At 38.7% G+C, this 24247-nt stretch overlaps 1 long non-coding RNA gene across 4 annotated transcripts in view; it reads left to right on the top strand.

The window, feature by feature from the left end:
- The window catches only part of LOC136863202 (uncharacterized), a 165066-nt gene that overhangs the window by 63571 nt on the left and 77248 nt on the right, over nucleotides 1–24247 (top strand). Inside the window, exon 5 of one of the 4 annotated variants that reach the window (XR_010859171.2) lies at nucleotides 17628–17750. The exons of the other annotated variants lie outside the window; for them this stretch is intronic. This is a non-coding gene — a long non-coding RNA (uncharacterized lncRNA). Of the gene's footprint in view, nucleotides 1–17627; nucleotides 17751–24247 lie in introns of those variants that run through there. 4 annotated transcript variants of the gene reach the window in all.

Here is a 24247-nt window from a genome sequence, read left to right as displayed (position 1 = left end):
GCTTATACGTACCTGCTTTGAAGTGGAATCATTGTTCTTCTCTGACGAATTACGTTGGGGGGGTCTTGTATGCGAGATTTTTTTTTTCATTTTCTTCGCCTCGAAAAGCCAAGGGGGCTCAAATACGCAAGGGGGTCTAATACAGGAGTAAATACGGTACTTTGCACCGAAATCTTTAACAGAACTTCTCAACCTCGCACTATCAGAAAACTTTGTGCATTTGAAACTACACTGAACTACCCGTAAACAGACACTCACCAACATGAAAAGAGAAACACTGCAGATTTCAGATTAAATGAAATGTTAGTCCATTTGATACGGTGTATAAATTAATGTTATGACTAGGGCTCGGATGTTTAACTCTTTTGCTGCGGAAGTAGACTTTTGTCGACTTGCTTCCCTATAGCATTCGCTGCGGTAATCGACTTTTGTCGACTCGGTAATTTCCTGCTATATTTTCCGTGCGCTTCTTTAATAAAGGCGCATTTAATAACACAAACATCTATAGTCATGTATTGACGATGTACTAAGCATTGTTTGAAAACGCTGCCGCCTATACTGGACCTATGTTCGTTATCTTTCGCCCGCCCGCCAACTTTCCAGTCAGCTGTCTGGCCGATAGCAGGCTTCACTCAGCAGCTATGAGCGCGTGCAACATTAGGAATGACAGTGAAGCAATCTTCAATCTTTTAGTGGCCGATTCTGATTCAGACTGTCCAGAAAATTTGGACAATGAAACAAGTGATGAAGTGCATAGTGATTGTTCAGAAGATAGTGCCAATGAGGAAGATCTTCGTTTTGTATCGGACTGGCGGGATATTAGTGATGGCATTGAAACTGCACTAATGAATGGAAGAATATTGTACAATAAGTTTCAAAAAAGGGCAATTAATACTCCTGACTTCAGAAATTCTGTCATAATGGGACTTCGAGAGTATTAGCGCAGTTCGCTGGCGAAACGAGGAAGACTTTCTGATTACATACCTTAAACGCGCGTGACGGAGAGGCACTTACTTTTGGAGCACCAGGACAAGAGTCACAAACCTAATTGTGTTGTTTGTTTCATATTACCAGCAAAATGTTCAAAGAAAGAAAAGGGACAGTGCAAGAGAAAGCAGACAGAATTTTTTTGTAAGAATAGCCCAGGACAGCCTGCAATGTGTCCAGTTCCAAGTTCGGAGATGCATCACAGTAACGTGTGTTTCAAGGTCAAATGTCACTGCTAAACTGCCAAAGTTGAGTTAAAAATGGTGCAGTGGTTTTCTATATGTCACTCTCCTTTAAAAAACACAGTTTCAGTTCATTTGGAAAATACAAAAAAAATTACATTTTTCTGTAAGTGTTCTATTTCAGAATAGTGCAGCGAAAGAGTTAATACCCAAAAATAGCCCAAGTAAGCAAGCAAATGACTTCTGAAGTGACGAACTGTGACTTAAATATTACAAAATATGACACAAAAATGATTAAATATAGCAATTTTAAAATAAATTATAAATCAAAACTGCAATTCCTTTGATACATATTTAACTAAATTCTTTATTCTTACTTCCGTATTAATTTTCTGAATATACATGTTCAGCAGTTATTCACAGTCTTTGATTGTTTTATCAAACATTTGTGAATACATACCTATAATATACCAAGGTCACTAAGATTATCAGTTCACACAATGCTTTAAAAGTCAAAACATGTTTGCATCCTTTTTAAAAAGAGTATTTTGTAATGTTTAAGCCAGATTTCATTAGTATTATTCAGATGCGTTAAAGTTTAAATTGAGCACCACAAAATGAATTAAGTAGATGTCTTTCAATACATTATAGTAGGGCGGCAGGGCCTAAAGTGCAAACTCCCATACATTTTCCATTCTTCTCCACGGCTAGAATTGAAGTGTACGACAAGATCAATCTTCAAAACATCAGGCGCGAAAGACCTCCGATTATCACTTAACACATCCTTGTAAGGAGAGAAGCTCCTTTCTACATCACAAGACGTTATTGGTACTTATTTAAATAATGTTAAATCTGCTGTCGAGAATGCACTCATCTTGAAATGTACTGGTACCTTCTCCTCTAAGAATATAATTTATCTTGCCCCACAAACAGGTTGCATAGATGAACGTCTAGAGGGCTTTTTAGAGGAAGTGGAGGGACAGACGATCAGGAAGTGCTATTGATGGGTGGTCTAAATGCACAAGTTGGAATGGAAATACAAGGAAAGGAAGATGTTGTACGGCCCTTTGGATATGGAAATGTAAATCCAGAAGGCACGTTGTTGGTGGATTTTTGCATGAGGAACCAAATGATTGTTGGAAAGACTTGGTTTAGGAAGAAAAACAGTCAGAAGATTACAAGGTATGGTTGGGGAGACAGACGAACTAAGACCATGATTGATTATGTAATCCTAGAGAAAGAACACAGGAAGAGCATTTTAGATGTTACAGCCATGCCTGAAGAAGCCTTTGGTGGAGATCATAGAGTTGTGACAGGAAACTTGAGAGTGGGAAAGATTGAAATCCCCATTAGGAAGAGAGAAAAGAATTAAAGTATGGAAGTTGAAGGAGAAAAGCATGCAAGAAGAATTTCAAAGGTAAATAATACCCTTGGTACCCAGGACGGAGATGGGGAATGTTGAAGATGAACGGAAAAGATTTAAGGAAGCACTGGTTACATGTGCAGAAAAGGTATGTGGTAGAACATCAGGAAATGTGAAAGACAAAGAGACACACTGGTGGAATGATAGGGTAAAGATTAAAGTGAAGGATAAGGAAATGGCATGGAAAGCATGGAAAACATCTTAAACTGAAGAAAGTAGAAGAAAATATGTGGAGGCAAAGAATTTGACCAAGAAAGTAGTGGAGGAAGAAAAGAGGAAAAGCTGGGCGTTATTCACACAGAAATTGAGAGATGATATGCAGGGCAGCAAGAAATTACTGTATGGTATACTAGCAAGGTACCCGTGCTTCGCTACGGTATTATACTGAAATTTATAATTGAATGCTTATTGTTTTAGATATATAATCCGCCGAAATTCGCGATCTGACACGTTTCCAGCGAGAATCTACCAAAATTCCCGATCTGACTCGTTTTCTGTTAGATTACGGCACGTTTCCTCCCATTTTTCAATCTTCCTTTCCAGCAATCGATTTCGTACTTCCCGGGCTAGGCTCAGGTATTCTTCCCGGTCAGTTGGGTCCGTAAATCTTTGCCATACCGTATTTTCCTATAATCATTTTTAATCTGGATAAAATCCTTCAGGAGATCCGGCGTGGTGTCATATTGGGTGCCTTGGCGGCACTGAACCCGCGGCCGGACTGCATTCTTAGTCATTACCCGTCCAGGAGCCGTTTCCAGCGCGGTCCGCACATTTGACGACGGTCCGGAACATTATTATTATTATTATTATTATTATTATTATTATTATTATTACGTGTTGCTGGGATAAATGATGACAGGGAAAACCGGAGTATCCGGAGAAAAACCTGTCCCGCCTCCATTTTGTCCAGCACGAATGTCACATGGAGTTACCGGGATTTGAACCACGGAACCCAGCTGTGAGAGGCCGGCGCGCTGCTATTATTATTATTACGTGTTGCTGGGATAAATGATGACAGGGAAAACCGGAGTATCCGGAGAAAAACCTGTCCCGCCTCCATTTTGTCCAGCACGAATGTCACATGGAGTTACCGGGATTTGAACCACGGAACCCAGCTGTGAGAGGCCGGCGCGCTGCCGCCTGAGCAACGGAGGATCCTTATAAGTACATTAAGAACAGTAAAATCAATTGGTCTCACCTCCTTTTACACCCCACCACCGTTAGTTTTTACGGCCAACGCCCCCCCCCAAAAAAAAAATATGAAAGGCGTGTTTCTTTATGTTTAAGGGAGATTCCAAACACCAATGTTCACGTCTATTACCTTCAGTTTTGAGATATAAGTATCCCCGTAAATATAATTTACTTTTGTCACTTCATTTCAAACTACTCCCCCCCCCCACCAAGTGAATTTTCCCGCAAAAAATACTTGTTTCTTTAATAGTGAAGGATCTTCTAAATACCAATTATCACGACTCTAACTTCTTCACTTTTTAATTTATGTGTGCTCATGAAAGGAATTCAACTCCTTTACACTCCCGCCCCCCAAGATGGTTTCCCCCCCAAAACGCGTTTTTCTTTGTTTTTAAAGGAGATCCAAATACGAATTTTCACGTCTGTAACAACTTTAGTTTTTATTAGATGTATATATTCTCATACAATTAAAGTCAATTAATTTTTCAATTCTTTCACGCCCTCCCCCCGCTTCATTGGATTTTCCGAGAATACGTGTTTCTTTACTTTTAAAGCAGATTGCAAATATCAAATTTCACGTCTGTAACATCTTCATTTTTAAGATATCAGTAATCTAATTAAAATAATTCAACACCATTTTCAGTCACTTTCACCCCCCCCCCCCTCCACCAAAGTGGTATTTCCGAAAATTAAAAATACACGTTTATTTATGTTTAACAGAGATAAAAATACCATTTTTCACTTCTGTAACATGTTAAGTTTCTTTAGATATACTGTAAAAATTATCATTTTAAAATTTCACCCCTTTTGGGTTCCCCTCAAATGGAGTTTCCAAAAACAAATCACCTATGTTTCTTTACATTTACAGGACATTCCAAACACCCACCTTTTACGTCTGTAACATTTTACGTTTCGAAGGTAATCTTTCAAAAAATTCACCCCAATTTGTTACTTCTGTTTAACCGCCATTAATAGGATTTTCCAAAAACTAAAAAATACGCGTTTCTTTATTTTTAAAGGAGATCCCATATACAAATTTTCAGTTCTGTAATATCTTCCGTTTCTGAGATATATGTATCCTCATTAAAGGCATTCAACCCATTTTTCACCCTTTTACACCCCTCCTATTGGGATTTACAGGAAACAAAAAAATACGTGTTCCTTTATTTTTAGAGGAGATTCTAACTACCAATTTTTACATCTGTAAATTTTAAAATTTTTAAGATGTAGACACATTCATTTTAAAAAATTCACCCTCTTTTCACCCCTCAATATTTGGATTTTCCAAAAACGAAAAAATACGTGTTTCTTTACATTTAAAGTAGATCCCAAATACCAATTTTCAGGTCTGTAATATCTTCAGGTTCTGAAATATAAGTAGCCTCGTTAAAGGCATTCAACCCATTATTCACCCTTTTACACCCTTCCTATTGGGATTTTCCGAAAACAAAAGAATACGTGTTTCTTTATTTTTAAAGGAGAATCTAAATACCAATTTTTACATCTATAAACTGTAACAGTTTTGAGATATAGATACACTCATTTTAAAAATCACCCCCTTTCACACCCCCCCATTAGTTGGATTTTCCAAAAACAAAAAATATGTGTTTCTTTATTTTTAAAGGAGATCCCAAACACCAATTTTCAGGTCTGTAATATCTTCAGTTTCTGAAATATAAGTAGCCTCATCAAAGGCATTCAACCCCTTTTTCACCCCTTTTCACCCCTCCTATTGTGATTTTCCGAAAACAAAAAAATACGTGTTCCTTTATGTTTAATAAAGATTCTAAATACCCATTTTTACATCTGCAAACTTTAAAAGTTTGGAGATATAGATTCACTCATTTTAAAAATTCACCCCGTTTTCACCCTCCCATTAATTGGATTTTCCAAAAACAAAAAAATACGTGTTTCTTTATTTTTAAAAGAGATCAAAAGTACCAATTTTCAGGTCTGTAATATCTTCAGTTTCTGAGATATAAGTACCGGTATCCTGATTAAAGGCACTCAACCCATTTTTCACCCTTCTTCACCCGTCCTATTGGGATTTTCTGAAAACAAAAAAATACGTGTTTCCTTATTTTCAAAGAAGATTCTAAATACCAATGTTTACATTTGTAAACTTTTAAAGTTTTGAGATATAAGTGCACTCATTTTAAAACTTCACCCCCCCCTTTTCACCCCCTTAGCAACGGAATATCCAAAAATCCTCTCTTAGCGAGCACCTACATCTTAATATGAATGTATCCTCAAAATTTCATTTCATTATGTCCAGTAGTTTTGGCTCGGCGATGATGAATCAGTCAGTCAGTCAGTCAGGACAAGCTATTTTATATATATAGATTAAGAAACAAAAAGAGATATCAAGTAAACACCAGATTTGTGCAGGATGAAGGCTACATAATATTAACAAAGCCAGTAGAAATAGGAACTAGATGGAGAGAGTATTTTCAGAAGTTGCTGAACACGAGAACTAATGACAGTCATTCAATGGACAACCAGGAAAGGCAATTAGTTGATGAAGAAATGGATAAAGAAATTACAATGAATGAAAATGAAATGGCAGTTAGAAAGCTGAAGAATGGAAAAACAGCTGGAAGAGATGAAATTTCAGTGGAGATAAGGGCAGTTGTAGCTGTAAGCCTGCAGTGGACATGTCAAGTTCTCAGGATTGTGTGGGAGAATAAGGAGGTCCCTGAGGATTGGCAGAAAGGAATAATAATCCCAATTTTCAAGAAAGGCGATAAGAAAGTTTTGAAGAACTACAGGGGAATTACTCTGATATACCATGTTACTAATTAATGGAGAGAATACTGTAAAGTAGGATAAGGTTGAGGGTTGAAACTCAGATACAGGAAAATCAGTTTGGTTTCAGAAGTGGAAGGTCAACAATAGAGCCCATTTTCATTATGAGACAACTAATGGAAAAGCAATGGGAGTATGGGAATGATATGGTGATGACATTCATTGATATTGAAAAGGCATATGACAGTGTCCCCAGGACTAAAGTTTGGAACAGTCTGGTGCAAAAAAGGAATTGGACAGGGATTAATAAAAATGATAATGGCAATGTGCAAGGAATGTTGTAGTTGCATGCAAATACAAGTTGGCAGGACAAGCTAACCCTTTCCCGCCCGCATTTTCACTCCGCTTATCCCCAGGTTTCAACCTATTATTTAGCAAAAACTGAAACAGACCGTATTGTTTCAGAAAAGGTTAAATACAGTAAAAACTATTGGTCATAATGAATTCAAATTTTCAATAACATTAGAAAATAGACCATCACAGCCATTTCTCTGTTTATTGAGTCATAATGTGTCCCCCCCACCTCCTCGTGATACCCGACACAGAGACAGTCTGCATTTGTCACATTCCCATGTTGTCTGAATCCCTCAAAACCAATAATCACGTGATTTTGGAAGTGGAATGATGCCCATGTATATAAGATTTTATTTCATCAGGGCAAGGGTCTTCCCATTCTGTTTTTATCTTACCGGAATGCGACTGTTTGAAGGCTGCATTGTTATATGCGCAATAGGCTATGTCACTGAATAGTTTTTCTCCTCCTAAAATACGTAAAAAACAATCTCTTTCCCCTAATACTCTTTCCGAATTATGTGCAGGTTTAACATCATCCATTTAATCATTCGGAGTAACGAAACGTAATATTTGTGTTACCTGAATTGCCGTGGCATCGCCATCAGGTCCAATTTATCGATATTTGTTTTCATTCATATCACTGTTATCACTAAAATTATCTTCGTTGATACATTATTCACTCATTAAAAATTCATCTGCACCCCTACTCAAGAATTCTGTGTCACTTTTTTCGCCCATATTCAGCTCAGTTTCAATATACGCGATATTCTATCCCGCCATGTTTACGGACGAAACAGCTGACCCGCGCTCGCGGAAGTTCAAGACCGTTGCCTAGGCAACGTCAAGACAGATTATCTCTCTTCCTTTATTCCCTAAGACTTGCAGATTGCACTGCGTGTTCATAAATACCTTATAAACACTTCTCTGATGAGGAAAATAAAAAAACTATCGCACAGATCGCAGACGAATGCAGATAATGCAGCCGGGCGCTTTCGGGCGCTAAGGACCAGAAGGCTAAATCAGACGTGCCAAGTCTCCCGATTTGAGCGGGAGACTCCCGATTTGAGCGGGAGACTCCCGATTTTTCATCGTTCCTCCCGATCTCCCGATCGCCGGGTCCGATCTCCCGATTTTCAGAGCAATATCCGTAATTTTCGTATTATTTTAAACTCCCGCGTATTTCCTCGTTCTATCGATATATGGCTGAGTATGGCTGGTCGATAGTAGTTCTAATAATGATACCAGATGGCAGTACGGGGCACGGTGGCTAGTCATGTGCTGCTCTTTGATCTATAATACAGTCATTCTCTTTGCAGGCGAGTCAAGCGAGTAACATTCTCTTTGGAGTAACCTAACCTCAGAAGTAGCACACCATAGTTGTTTTACCCGTAGAAGTGCTCGTACCGGGCGAGTTGGCCGTGCGCGTAGAGGCGCGCGGCTGTGAAACTTGCATCCGGGAGATAGTAGGTTCGAATCCCACTATCGGCAGCCCTGAAAATGGTTTTCCGTGGTTTCCCATTTTCACACCAGGCAAATGCTGGGGCTGTACCTTAATTAAGGCCACGGCCGCTTCCTTCCAACTCCTAGGCCTTTCCTATCCCATCGTCGCCATAAGACCTATCTGTGTCGGTGCGACGTAAAGCCCATAGCAAAAAAAAAAAAAAAAAAAAAAAAAAAAGAAGTGCTCGTGTTGTGCCTTAATATTTGTTTTGGCCAAAATGTCAAAAAAGAAATATGATGCAGTGTTTAAAAGTGCTTATAGGGAAGAGTTTCCGTGTTTGAGTGAATCCAGAAAGGGACCAACGTTCACATTCTGTACTATATGTAGGGGTGAATTTTCAGTTGCACATGGCAGGAAATGCGATATACTCAAGCATATGCAAACGAAAAAACATAAGGAGAGTGTCCAGTGTGTAGAAAGAAACCAGAAACTGAACTTTTCATGTAAAAACCAAGATGTAAATCCTGTGACGAATGCTGAGGCGTTATTTACGTCATTTATAGTAGAACATAACCTGCCAGTAAATTGTGCCGATCACGCCGGGCCTTTGTTTCGCAAATTGTTTCCTGATTCGGAAATCGCTAAATGATATGGGTGTGCTAGAACGAAAACAGCAGCTATCATTACAGAAATGTGCATGGAAGAAAGGAAGAAAATTGTATCACATTTGCAGGTGAATGCATTTTCTGTTGCTACTGATGGTAGCAATAAAAGCGACTTGAAGATATATCCCATTGTTGTAACATTTTTTTAGACCTGAACTCAATGAAATTCAGAGTTGTCTACTCTCTGTGCCTAATTAAGAAGGGGATGCTACTGGAGCTAACATTGCCAATCTTTTGCTCTCAACTTTTCGGGAATTCTGCATTCCATTAAAAAACTGCCTAGCTCTTGGTGCTGATAATGCTCCAGTAATGGTAGGATTAAAGAATGGTGTGGCATGATGTTTGAAGCGGGAAAATAGTAACATAATCATCGTAGGCTGCTCTTGTCACCTAATTAATCTTGCTGCCGAGAAGGGTGCGGCGTGCTTGCCCGTAAATGTAGATGAAAGTATAATTGATATATTTTATTATCTGGAAAGGAGTGCAAAGAGGAAAGAAAAGTTCAGAGAATTTCAGACTTTACACAACACTGAGATCAGGAAAATTCTGAAGCATGTGCCTACTCGATGGTTATCACTAAGAAGGTGTTTAGATAGGATTTTGCTTCAGTGGGACCCTTTGGTTACATTATTCAGGAGCGAAATTGTGAGTAAGGATTCTCAGATGGGAACTTTGAAGACTTACAAAATTCCTAAGCGCAGTTTTAAGTGCAGATGTGTCTTGTTTGTCTGAAAACATTAAGGAATGTCATAACATTTCACCTCACTCCTCAGTTAAAAGGAAAACCCAGTCATCAGTTTCACTAAAAAAAATGAAACTACTGATCACACTAAGAGCCATGCATTGTCACGTGAAGAACGACTTCATGTTCCTTTCATCTAATTTACATAAATCTTTTTGCCATTTTCTCTCAAGTTTTATGGATATCTTTGAGAATCCAAACGTAGCTCTTCAGTCAAGTATGCCGCACATCCACTTATTGAGGTCAGTTTTGGAGGAACTATTGAAGAATGTGATGGCAAGGTTTGTGAAACCAGACGTTATTAAAAGATCCTCCTCTCTCCTTGATGTAGATTATCATACTCAAGCAAATCAAAAGGATGATTGTGATTTGATGATAGGGAACTCTGCGTTTGTTTTAGTGAACACCTTGAAGTCTGAGGAAAAGTGCGTATTCTTTAAGTCTGTTAGAAAGTGTTTCTCTTCATCGTGTGACTACATGGTTCACAAATTTCCATTCAAAGATGAAGTTTTAATTAATGCAGAAGTTGCAAATATTTCTGCTATAAGTAAGGCATCATTTTCTAGCCTTAGATTTTTCATTAACAAGTGTCCGAACATTTTGACTAGTGAAACGGAACATTTGGATAAAGAAACTCATATTCTGCACTCCCAGTTCTGTAACTTTCAGCTCGAAGAAACAGACGTGGCAAAAGGAAGAATTGATGCATTGGTAGGTCAGATGAAATCAGCTGATGGTGTACTTAAATATGACAGACTCTCTAAGGTGATGCTTGCTATTTTATCAATTCCACATAGCAATGCAGAATGTGAAAGGATTTTTAGCAGAGTCACAAAGACAAAAACACAGTTCAGATCCTTGCTGTCTGAACAAACTTTGGAGAAACTTTTAACCTTGAAATCAGTTCAGCAAGGCAAGTGCTTTGAGCAAAAATTTAGTTCCGAGTTTCTGAAGAGGGCTAAGTCAGCTACTGGTGTGTTGAACAACAATTAGTCATAATGTGAGTGATCACCATGTTAAAGGATGAGAAGTCACATGTTTCTACAGTTCAGGTATGTCCAGTATTTAGTATTCACATGTAAATGATGAAAAAAATATATGTGGGCAAATAGAATTGTTAATGTATTGAATTATAATGAATTTGTACATGTTTTGCCATCAGTGATGTGTCATAATACGTCCTGATTCGCTGCGAAATTTCTCCTGATTTTTCACATTTGAAAGTTGGCATGTCTGCTAAATGAACAGTCGGGCGCTAAGGGCCGGAAAGGGTTAAGGTAATCGCCCACCACGCCACGCAGCGCAGCCAAGAAGAAATTTCCGTGGTCTGCTTCTTGTGAAATGAAATGGTTTAACGCCCACTGCAGGGAGCTGCTCCGCGCGGAACAAGCTTGTGGAATTTCCGCACCAGAAGCCTGCAGGTTTCTGGAACGGAACTTTTTCCTTTCAGCGCATTTGTGTGGGCGAGGGTGGAAGGAAGGAAGGAAGGAATAACGGAAAGAATGTGGTTTCGTGCCGTTTCTGCAGTCCTCGTGAGTCTTCGACTAGTGCCAGCACGCTCGTATCTTCACGCGGTTAGTGGTATTGTGCACTGTACGCCTTTCTCGGCGAAAGGTCGTATTTTATCACTCTACACATGGCTTAACGAGGTTCAATAGTTCATAGAATTTTTCTTGGGACATACGAAAGTAGTGGGAAAATTTACTTCGGTCCTTTAGTAGATCAGGAAATAAATGGTGAAACTCTCTGGACGTTTCCCTTTTCTCATAAATGTTGTGGACCCAAACTTTTCTTTCGCGATTTTCTTCTTCCTCATTTGCAAGTAGCGCAACCGCAAATAACAAGTCCTCCTCGGAAATGGAACTCATCTTTCTGCACTTCCCCAAGTGGAGAGACGCGGTGCGGTGAGGTGTATTTTCTCGCTCTACACACGGCTTTTTTTTTTTTGCTAGTTGCTTTACGTCTCACCGACACAGATGGGTCTTGTGGCGACAATGGGACAGGAAAGGGCTAGGAGTGGGAAGGAAGCGACCATGGCCTTAATTAAGGTACAGCCCCAGCATTTGCCTGGTGTGAAAATGGGAAACCACGGAAAACCATTTTCAGGGCTGCCGAGAGTTGGGTTCGAACCTACTATCTCCCGAATACTGGATACTGGCCGCACTTAAGCAACTGCAGCTATCGAGCTCGGTACACACGGCTTAACTAGGTTCAATAGTTCATAGAATTTTTCTTGGGACATACGAAAGTAGTGGTAAAATTTACTTCGGTTCTTTAGTAGATCAGGAATTTAATGGTGAAACTCTCCGTATGTTTCCCTTTTCTCATAAATGGTTTGGACCCAAACTTTTCTTTCGCATTTTTCTTCTTCCTCATTTGCAAGTAGCGCAATCGCAAATAATAAGTCCTCCTCGGAACTGGAACTCATGTTTCTGTGTGAGCTGCAATTCCCCCACTGGAGAGATGCGGCGCGGTGAGGTGTGCTGTATGGGCAAAGTCTCGGAAAATGGCCCCGTGGAATGTTCCACAAGCTTGTTCCCTGCAGTGGGCGATTACCTTTAGTTCAAAATAACTAGTGGGCTGAGACAGGGGCGTGTTCTGTCGCCAATCCTGTTTACAATAGTAATGGATGACATCATGAGAAGAGCAGAAGCAACATATGGAGGAAGAGGAATGAACATCTTGTTACTTGCAGATGATATTGTGATTTGGGGAAAATAGAACATGAATGTTCAAGAACAGATGGATGTGGTAAATGGGAAGATCGAAGAATGTGGATTGAAAGTTAGTGTAGAAAAGAGTAAAACTCTTATTATGACTAGAGGAGAGAAAGAAGGGAAAGGTCAGATTAGACTTGCAGATAACCCCGTGGAAGTAGTGGAGACGTTCAAATACCTGGGGAGTGAATTAATGGAGAATGCTCAACTGGATGGTGAGATTAGTAAGAGGATTCTAGCTGGAAGCTGTTTCTATCGTAGTGTAAGAAACATGTTATGGGACAAAGATGTACCAATGGAAGCAAAGGAAACTATGTACAAGATGTATTACATACCCATAACAACTTACGCAACAGAAACTTGGACAATGACAAAGAAGGATGAGAGTTTAATACAGGCAGCCGAAATGAAGTCGTTGAGGTGTATGATGCAGAAGAGTAGAAGAGACAAAATAAGGAATGAGAAAATCCGGGAAGAAATTGGAGAGGAAAAAACGAATGATATAAGAGCTGGCTAAGATGGTTTGTGCTGATAAAGCGAATGAGTGATGAAAGAATGCCAGAAAAGATGATGGAAATGCAAATGCAAGGAAGGAGAGGCCGTGGACGACCACGATTGAGATGGAAGGACAAAATCCACTGCAGTATTATAGAAAGAAACCTGGACTGGGACACAGTGTTGGAGGAGTGGTGGTGGAAAGACCGAAGAATGTGGAGAGGATCCATATTTGCCCCTACCCGGCTACAGCTGGATAAAGGGAAATGATGATGATGACACGGCAAAAACGCTCATTTCGATTAAGCACGTTTTGAAGTTTCTGTTTTACACTGTTGCCAACTGTTCTCTGTGATTGTTGTACTGAAAGTTCAACATTTCTCACAATTTCAGTACTTACGTGAATTTCTAAGCTAGGATCTTCTAGGCGAGTAATTGCACTCAATATAATTCCAAAGTTTGACTATACATATTGAACCCTTTGGTCACTCTGAAGGATACCTACCTTCCTTACCTGTCATCAAGATTTCATGGGTGGTTTTTGGTTCTTCGTCACTTGCTCAGGTAAAGGTAGGGTTCAGTAATTGTAATCTATCTACTCAAATGAAAGGTCTATTCATAAAGTATTTGTATTTTATTTTGGAAAAATTTACTGGAGAAAGTAATAATTTGAAATCCAGGTATAATTTGAACTCTATCCTGTCCACTTATCACCACAATCATTTTTACACAGAGGGGCTGAACTTTGGTTTCAGCCATTGACTTAACTGCCTGATGGGCATCCTTACTAGAAACCATTGTCACAATTATTAAATAAAGAAAGGAAAGTCTGGAAATCCTTAAATTCGTCTTCCATGTGAGACTACATGTGAGACCTCGTAACATGAACTCTGGACTCTGGGTATAATTAAGGCAGTCCAATCGGTGTGTGCCACACAGTGGTTATACGGCGTGGACCCTCAATTGAATCGATGTGACCTGCGACTATGTCATGGACCGACCTCTAAACTTCTAAGTTACTTTAAAGTCATTGTGGATGATGACTGCAAAGAAAATTATGCTACAGTGGCATATGGCCCTAATCTAAGTCACTGAGGTTGCTGACCCCATGACCATCCAAGTTCCTAAGCTGAAGGCTAAACACAATTAAATTACATCGGTTGATGACCAAAGTTTCCACTTGACTAACCCCAGCACATTTACAGCTCAATCAATTAAAGTCAAATAAGGCAACAACAATGCTCACGATACTTCGTGGCAATAAAATCCATTACCTTCGGATATGTCCCCTTAATCATTACATTAACATTTAAATATTCCTAGAAAATAAACTAAGATGTCCAGAATGCATCTCCAAGTTATTCGCTTGCTTTAAAGTTATTTCACAAATATGGTTGCACTGAATTTAATAATTAATTAAATTAAAAATGATTTAATGAAATCTTAATGAACAACAAATTCTATCTCCCCGGACGAATGGTTTCTTTCACAAGTCCCTACTCGAGTTTGATGCAGTTATATTCAGTTCATGTTTAATGTGTATCATCTATCGTTATTTTGCAGCTGGAACAAATTTACATCATTTATTTCCAGTATTTATCTTGTTTCATGACATCACACTTTAATCTAATCTAATTTAATACTAACCATTATTAATACTTGGATAACCCTAATAATTAAGTACAAACCATAAGTAACTCGCTGTACAGTGTAAGCCAATTACAATGTCATAACATTCCATAAAGCTTTGTGCACCCCTCACAAACAAATCAATCATTATCATCACCCTATATTTTGGACAACCCTGAAATTGGCTAACCTCGCTCATTATACTCTAACTTCGTAGTTTCAGATATACATTACGATCTTAATTAAAGAAATTCACATTATCTAATAACCTACACGTTATTTCCGGATGAAAATTTCAACTAGTTCCCGCAACTAATGATCTCTGTTCCAAAGAAGGCAATCTCATTTTTTAACACGTAGCAAGCGCACAACCCCGTTATCTTCGAGCGGCGAACTCCGATCAGCTGGCGGTATTGAAAACAAACGACCCTCACCCTGTCTGTCAGTTTTAATATGAAACATATGTCTTTCACCATGCTTGACTGACCTCTAAGAATGAACCCTTTTGACTTCGCAAAATAGAACAATATGCACATAGATTTTACTTTTAAATGTCCTACAATAATTGTACACGTCGCAAATTAATACCTGCGTGGATTCTCTCACTCTACTTTCCATCCCAAACATATAAAATCTTCCTCGGGCTCACACCAAAGTCCCGGGTTCACTACAGGCTTCCAATCACCTGATTCACAAATCCTATCTCAACTTATACGGCAAATCTAAACTCTGGTCTCAAACTTGACGACTCTCACTAACAAAAGAACTGGAATAGAAATCCTTACTAGAATCCACGACACCTAATAACGCACAGTACTTTAATAATGAACAACTTCGCTTATCTTGTATTTTAAAACTGGATTTTCACAAAAATGACTGACAAATTTTACTGTTATAATTGTCACTCAGACACGCTTTAAACGGACATAGAATACATTACACTTCGTGACAAATTCACCGATCTGCATTACTCAACACTACATACAGCGCTTCCATCTGATTGAAAATGGGTAACCAAGGATCCCTTAAGCACCAATTCCATCAAAATTCCAACAGAAAATTTTACGTCGAATAAACATCTTAATTTGACATCACAAAATATAGGCACTAAATTCACAGAAATGACGATCTACTTTGGACGTGATATCACTTCGAAACCCTCATTAATAACTTTTTACAACATTACACGGTGCTCACAATACTTAAAAAATTTATCCAAGCAGAAAATAAAACAAATGACCCTTTCGTCATATTCTGAAATTCACAAAGAAACATATGGGTGAGCAACTGTGTCATAAATACCCATTTCAAATACATATGAAGTTTGACATCATAAAACAAGATTTAGTAGGCGGTAAGATGGCATGTCACCTACCTTAGGTTATGTCAGCGTTCATCTTTGAGCTCACCTGCGACGCTCTGTCATTTATTTACCCTTTTTTACATTTCTGGCTGTACATTAGCCTTTTTCTTCCTGCTTCCTGGAAATAAAGCATAAAAAAAGGAATGCCCTTCAATTGTTGTTTTTATTGATCGCACTTGATTGATTATATTTATTACCCCCACACGAATTACTTTGTTTACCACACAAAAATTTATAAATACTTCTTCGGTATCTTGACCGTCCTTTTTATACAATTACTTCTGCTCAAAACTATCTCCACATGGAGTCAAGACCCCAGCCACCTCGGCTAAAATATGTTGGTTGGACTTAGTCTACTATTGTCGATCGATTTACAGAACAGTTCAACCCTCTGTCTCCAGCCTCAACGATACAAATGCAGGGCTTTTCAACCTGGCGTCCCTTTTTATTTATAGACAGTACCCCCTCTCTCCAAGCATTTTCCCTTTGCTGCCAAGAAAATTTAAATGAACTGTATTTAAAAGAGTTTTGAATGTAACCACATACTTGCTACATTGCTAGTGGTAGTGTTCCACCTTTAAAATTTATTCTTATTAAATTAACTGGTTAAATGACCTCATTTGATAGGCACTACTTTTTGTCGACTTAGCGTGGATAAACTATACACGCGCGTCCATCTGAAATAATACATCCGTCTTACTAAAAACCAAGTGACTTATAGATAAATACAGGACCCTCATTATACTGCGTTCACCACTAATTCTTTCATTTAAATATATTTATTCAACATAAACTTTCTTCTGTATCCTTCCACATTCGACACGTGCGGATGACGTCACATCTCATAGCGTGGGACAGAAGGTAGGCACTCCCTTGCCACGTGTCACTCCCGTGATATCAAATGTTCAAGCTCCTCATCACAATTGACATGGGGCCTCATGTAGTAACTTTCATACTTAAAATTCTTAGGGCGCAAAGGTCATGGGTTCATATATATGCCAAACTTTCTGACAAACTGTTGGAGAACAATTCCTGCACAATCTTGACAGAAGAGGCCGAGTATTCCACTTGTATTAACTGCAGAAGTGATACCAAAAAGCAGTTTTGTGAACACTAGTTGACATTCGGTAAGTTGAAGATGATTTTGCACAGCTACAGCTGTCATCAAAAAGCCGAAATATGACGGTTCTACGAAAATAGCTCAAAATATGTCCTCATGACTAAAAATAGCCAAAGTATGCATTTATGTGACAAATAAAAATCACTTAGATGATTATCTCCTGATTTGCACCAAAATCCAGTCAGGCAAGAAAGTAGGAACAAAAGAAAAGACTTTTCTTAAACATCTGAGCCGTAATTATTACATACACTTCCTTCATTCCTGACTGCTATAGGTGTCCTAACCATACTGGGCTATTAGCGAGGCCTCGTTTATTAGTCTTAGTGTATTTTGTGCACATTTAAAAGAATTGACCACAATTAGTTTTCAGGCATTGATGTTTTTAAACCTAAATTTGTCCATGTTTACTATACCTGTAATAACGAAAGATGAATTCTGACAGGTAGGGCTGGAGGGAGTAGCATTGCACGTGCCATTTCACGATGTTGCCACATTCCAGCATTCCTTTCTCTTACCCCTGGCTTCCGGCTCACTTGTTCCCTCGTTCATTCTGACCGCTGTGATCTGTTGCAGAGTACCTGGCCAGACGGTGTCTACCCTTTTGCCATCATTCTTATCAGTGACATACAGTCAGGTTGCTGTGAGGGAATTCCTTACTAAAGGACTGGTACAGGAAGACATCCCTCATGTAACTGGGATTCTTATGAATCGTATGTTGAAACTCATTAAATTACTTATATTTACCGCTTGAGACTGATGCATTAATATTGGAACTGATAGAGAATAAACAGGGCTCAAATAAACCTTTTATTTAGAGTTACTTGATGGTTGTGGGTGTAAAGGCGGTTAAATGAGTTTTAAGAAGTAGGACAAAAGATGGGCATGTTAAAACCTTTGAATTTTACACTTTCTGATTTTAAAACAAAGGATTTCGATAGCTGCAGTCGCTTAAGTGCGGCCAGTATCCAGTATTCGGGAGATAGTAGGTTCGAACCCCACTGTCGGCAGCCCTGAAAATGGTTTTCCGTGGTTTCCCATTTTCACACCAGGCAAATGCTGGGGCTGTACCTTAATTAAGGCCACGGCCGCTTCCTTCCCACTCCTAGCCCTTTCCTGTCACATCGTCGCCGTAAGACCTATCTGTGTCGGTGCAACGTAAAACAACTAGCAAAAAAAAAACAAAGGATTTTGCTGAGACAATTTGCTTCTTCGACAGAGCTACCCTTTTTGAAGCAATTGTAGCTCATCTCAATCTTAACAGTTAACTTACATTTTCTTATACGATAGGGGCAATATTAAATTAATGCTTACACAATGCTCAAACTGTTGAAATATTCATACTGACACGTTAAGTAAATAGCTGCTTAAAATATAATTAGCATACGTTCCTCTGTCTGTCTGTCTGTCTGTCTGTCTGTCTGTCTGTCTGTCTGTCTGTCTGTCTGTCTGTCTGTCTGTCTACTCCTCAGTCTTGTTTCTTGATACCAGGTCAGGACGAGATGAGATTAATTTATACAGCATGTTTCTACGACTCGATGCCCTTCCTGGCACCAACCTCAGTTGAGGAGGTAGTGAACATGAAATGTATTCTGGTGAATGAAACTGGGCAATGGGTGCGAGGACTCAGCTCTGGCCTATGGATAGGAACTGTACCGGCATTTACCAGTAAGTGACAATATTAAACCACAGAAATCTGTTCTTAGACAGCCGACGGTGGGGTTCAAACCCACACATTTCCCGAATGCAGAGCTTGGCTCCATAGCCGTAGAGCGTTAAAAAGTGCAGCCACTCAGCCTACTTTCACCTATATAAATAAAATTATAATTTTTGTCTGTACGCTCGGATTAGATGTACAAGATTCCAAAACTTAATGTTAAAAAAATGTTTAGAATAAAATAAGTTGACAAATGGCAATTCTATAATGATAGCGCGAAAAGATGATATTGCATTCAGAAAATAGTGGGTTCGAATCCCATTGTCGGTAGCCCTGAAGATGATTTTCCCGTGGCTTCCTATTTTCACAACAAGAAAATGGTGGGGCTGTACCTTGCCTTTCTTCGTCTCAATGACCTGCATGTCGTAAGTAAGCACAGTAGTTGCTAGGCCTATTAATATAGTAGACGAGATCATTAAAGGGATTGTTTAATATCTCGTAACTCGGGCCAATATAGTGTTTTTTTGGGAGAGAAGTAGTTTTAAAACGTGATAAAAACAATCCAATAACAGTTGTGTTACTCGCCAACGTGCCTAGTATTTTTTTATTATGTCACCACTTACTTTTAACAATTTTGGGGGATGCCAAACAAAACATACTAGGGAATGCGTTAATAAAAAATGGGAGACAACAAACATACAAAATTAAACATTATGATAATAAAACGCATTACTGCCACACTTGTACATATCAATAAATGCGGCAAACTTTCCTGTTATTTATTTTTATTATTTCCATCATGGAACTTGTGGCACTATCCAGGCGATACCATCCCTAACCTAAACAATGCAGTCTCTCTTATCTCATTTACAGTTGTATAGGTAAATCCTAATGTGATAAATGTAGAGAACAAGCATGAAATAAACTTTAAAATAAGGGTCTGGCTTTCAACAGCCGCAGTTATCAAAAGAATGCTTCCAGACACTATGTATTACATTCAGAAATACAACTCATAACCTACGCTATTTGTCTTATTTTCTTTCCTTTAATATTGTTCTCTTATTTTAATTTGTGTATGATTTATTATTGTAGTAAAAATGATTTGTGAATGGGATTAGTGATCAGAAAGTAGGATTAGGAGTATCTTTATGTATTCTCTATGTGATGAAACAAATCAAAATAAGTAGTAGCAAAGTTCAAGAAAAAAGAAAGCTGTAAGATTGAGTGGGAAAAGTTGAATATTATGGTTAAATTATTGAAGCACAATTCTTCTTCTTTTCCTTTCCTCGTGTGTTCGCGGGTGTGATCTGTGTCACACAAGTGGATTTGGCCCTTTTTACGGCTGGATGCCTTTCTGAAGCCAACGTATGTGGAAAGATGTAATCATTAGGGCTCTGATTTCTATGATCAAAAAGCCTGAAAATATGACCTAAAAATCAAACAATAAAACATTTAGCAGTTAATTATGGATGAAATAATTCATACCCCTCTTTGGACGACAACATGCCGTTTCAGTTTCAGATGGTCAAACTTGGATTTTCTTTCTGCATCACACGTCGTAATGGAGGCGCACTTGAAAACAGGGAAGTTATTAGCAGAAAGTTTTCATTTCAGTTTTTGTTGAATTTTGCTTCTTTTCTTAAGGAATGTCAGCAACTTTACACAATGCTGTATCTCCTGGATTTTGTTCAAGCACACATAATTTTTCTCTGACCTTGTCAACTACTTCACACTGTGCTTTCAAAAACGCATTCAGTTTCTTTTAGAATGCTTAATACATCGTACAATTGCATGGCCACCGTTTCAAGGCAAGTGATGGCTTGTGTGATATCGCAGAGAAATTTGAAATTACGTAGGCTAAGATTCTTAACATGGTGGATGAAAACAACTCTGGTATATTTTTTATTGCAGATGAATGAATTCAGTCAAAGTCATTGAAGTTCTTCTCAATCTCACTGTAGTTTGTGCAATAGTAGTTTATAACATCAAGCCAAATCCTCCAATGTGTTATAATGGGATGAGGGTAGTGATGGTGTCTGTACTTCAAATTTTTTAACTCCAAGCACGATATAGGTAATAAATTTCATACTAATCCGTATTGAAGAGCAATATAGTGTAAAACAAAAGCTAAAAGTTTCCATCTATTCAATACTGTTTGTAGTAACCTTAAAAAAGTTACATACATTTGTTGGAACTAGTCTTGCTCTTACCAGAGACCATCACTAGTCAAAATCAAAGTAAAGGCAAGACATAAATAAATAAATATATATAAAGCAAGCATGAAATTCGAGACAAGTGAAGGTTTTAAAAACACTCATCACACGTCCAGTGCAAGCTCTCAGCTTTCCTCCAATTGGAAGACTGCACCTCACAGAAGACCAGGTGAAGCACTAAAATATCAGCACTAGAGGAATCTTCTTGAACCCAGGTCATCTGAAACAAGTATCAAAAACTTGTTCAGTTTCTTTTAGAATGCTTAGTGCATCATACAATTGCATGCCCACAGTTTCAAGGCGAGTGATGCCTCTTGATATCATAGAGAAATTTGAAATTACGTAGGCTAAGATTCTTGACATGGTGGACATGGTTATAACAAACAGTATTGAATAGGTGGAAACCTTTAGCTTTTGTTTTACAATTCGAAGCGCATCACCAGAAAAATCTTCTTGACATTAGCAATGAATTTATTCACTTCATGGTAGTTCCCCCAGACCTCTTCAGCCACTCGATGTAGGGCATGAACAAGAGAAGTTACATGCACCATTTGTGGATACAGAATTTTGAAGACCTTTTGCTGCTTTTGCCATGTTGGGAGCAGCATCCGTTATGAAGATGAGTGCATTCTCTTGTTATACTTTACCTGGCCACAACAAATTCATTACAGTGTTGAAAACAGTGATGGAGGAGTTCTTCACCTTATCTAACACCTCGCACATCAACAGAAATGTTTCTTTGGGCTGATCATGTTTAATGGTGCCTATGGTAACATTTGCCACATATCTACAAACTACGTTGGTGGTTTCAACTATGGATAGTCATATTTTGTTACTGCCCACACTATTTCTTCTTTCGTTCATTGTATCACTGTAACAGATAGGTATCACTATAAGAGGTAGGTAGTTCTTTCTTAACGTGGACTCGGAGGGAATGGGATAAGTCGTGTACTTTTCTAAGAACTTTCAGAAACTAGGTACCTCTGCTTTATGTTTGATGAAACCATGATTTCACAAAGATCCTTAGAAAACTGAAAAGATGCACTGGCCAATGTAGTTGAGCTACTGAGTGGTTTCTCAAACAGCAATGGCTGCTGGTTTTCCACTGCTGATTCTTTGTTTAGACAGCTTTTGTGTTTAGCAGTATTGCAATGTTGTTGCAACTGTAAAATTATCTCAGCCGTACTTTTCACCTCCACAGTTTACAAAATTAAATATATCCATTAGTAAAAAAATACTTTTCGCCTAAATCTTTAACAAAACTTCTCAACCTCGCACTATCAGAAAACTTTACTTTGTGCATCATGAAACTACGCTGAACTACTTGTAAGCAGGTACTCACCAGCATGAAAATCAAAACACTACGGATTTCAGACAAAATTAAATGTTAGTCCATTTGAAATGGTGTATAAATTAAATGTTATGACAAGGGCTTGGATGTTTAATACCCAAAAATAGCCCAAATAAGCAAGCAAATATGACCTCAAAAGTGACGAACTATGACGTAAAAATTACAAAATGTCACGAAAATGATTAATCTGAATATGGCAATTTTTAAATAAATTATAAATCGAAACTGCAATTCCTTTGATACACATTTGTTAGCTAAATTCTTTATTCTTACTTTCATATTAATTTTCTGAATATACATGTTCAGCAGTTAATAACAGTCTTTGATTCTTTTATCATACATTTGTTAATACTTACCTATAAAGTACAAAGTTCCAGTGTTCTCCCCAGAAATGTTCATCAGGCAGGTTGCAAGAATGAATAGCGGGGCAGTGAATACAACGTATAATATGAATATGATAAAATTTCAATTTATTCCCCTAAGGGCATTAATAAAAATAATAAGTTGAAGAAGAATAAGAATAGTCATCCTATGACCTCAGCTACTGTGTGCAATCATTCTAATTTGATGCCATCTGGCTGATTGCTCATCAATTTCAACGTTTCGTTTTACTCTAGGCTTACTAGGCGGCAGAGTAAGCCGAATTTCTCCCAGGCGTCTGTGACCAAGTTTTAATGAATTTTGTTGGGTAAACACCAAATGTGTCAACAGAGGTCCTTTACATGCTGACATGGAGTGTCGAATGGACTTTTTTTCTGCCCTTCAGAAATGTTACTGTCTCATATGGGTTTGAACCCACTAGCTTGGAATTCGGCGACCGACAGTCTTACCACTGACAGAGGGCATTAACAATGATATGAGACAGCTAAATATTTACTGCAAAATTGACGTATTTTAATGTTATCACGAACAAGACATAACAGAGTAGTTTGAACTTTTAGTGTTCTATTGCTTATTCATAGTCATGAAACACTAGGGCTTACCACTCTCTCGTTGTGGAATGTCATACTGGTTTGTGACATCATGCGGAATAGAGTGCTTGGCTGCGATTCCGGACATCGCTCACTGTAACGTTCTCCCTATAATCGCAAGGAAAAAATTGTTCTGTACCTGCTCATCTCCCTCGTGCACCCGCCAGCTTCGCTTTCCAGCTTTATACTAAGCATGTTGAACTTTCATCGGCTTCTTCGACCATGTGACTTATGACGTCGGCAAACTTTCTCTAAGCCACTCCATGCTTCCTTTCTTCAAGGACGTTCCTTCTGTCCTCCTATAAACACCTGAACTGTTTCCTTCAATGTCAGTCTAGCTTCGATAGTGGTCTGGTGTGGAGGACCTCCAGCAGTAGTGCGTGTTTCCGTATGTACCCTTTTAATTCCGACCATCTGGAATTCATCATCTTGTGGTGCTGGATGAACTAAAAACTTCGTTTTTTGCTATTTGTTTCACGTCACTATTTTTCTTTACGTCGCACCAACATAGATAGGTCTTATGGCGAGTTTTACTTCGCTCCGGCACAGATCTTATGTTGACCGTGGGATAGGAAAGGCCTAGGAATGGGAAAGAAGTGGCCATGGCCTTAATTAAGGTACAGCCCCAGCATTTGCCTGGTGTGAAAATGGGAAACCACAGAAAACCATCTGCAGGGCTGCCAACAGTGGGTTTGAACCCACTATCACCCAGATGCAAGCTCACAGCTGCACGCCCCTAACCACATGACCAACTCGCCTGGTAAAGTTATGTTTAATTGAGCATTGAAAGTAGGGAGCTTGTCTCCCGTTTTGCCTTTCAAGCTTTAACTGGAACTACTGCTACAAAAAAGGGCTAGGTGGGCCTCTTAGATGGTGACACCGTCGCTCAGGCCGGGAAATTTGTTATGGTGAACGAGATGCTTGGAGGAAATGAGGGGGTTGGCGGCCATGGCCTATAGTAGGAACTGTCCTGGCATTCACCTTAGTGCAGGAGAATGGAAAAC

The sequence above is a fragment of the Anabrus simplex genome, chromosome 2 (assembly GCF_040414725.1).
Source record: "Anabrus simplex isolate iqAnaSimp1 chromosome 2, ASM4041472v1, whole genome shotgun sequence".
Classification (NCBI taxonomy): domain Eukaryota; kingdom Metazoa; phylum Arthropoda; class Insecta; order Orthoptera; family Tettigoniidae; genus Anabrus; species Anabrus simplex.
Note: the sequence above shows the minus strand (reverse complement) of the source record. Positions and strands in the feature narration are given on the sequence as shown.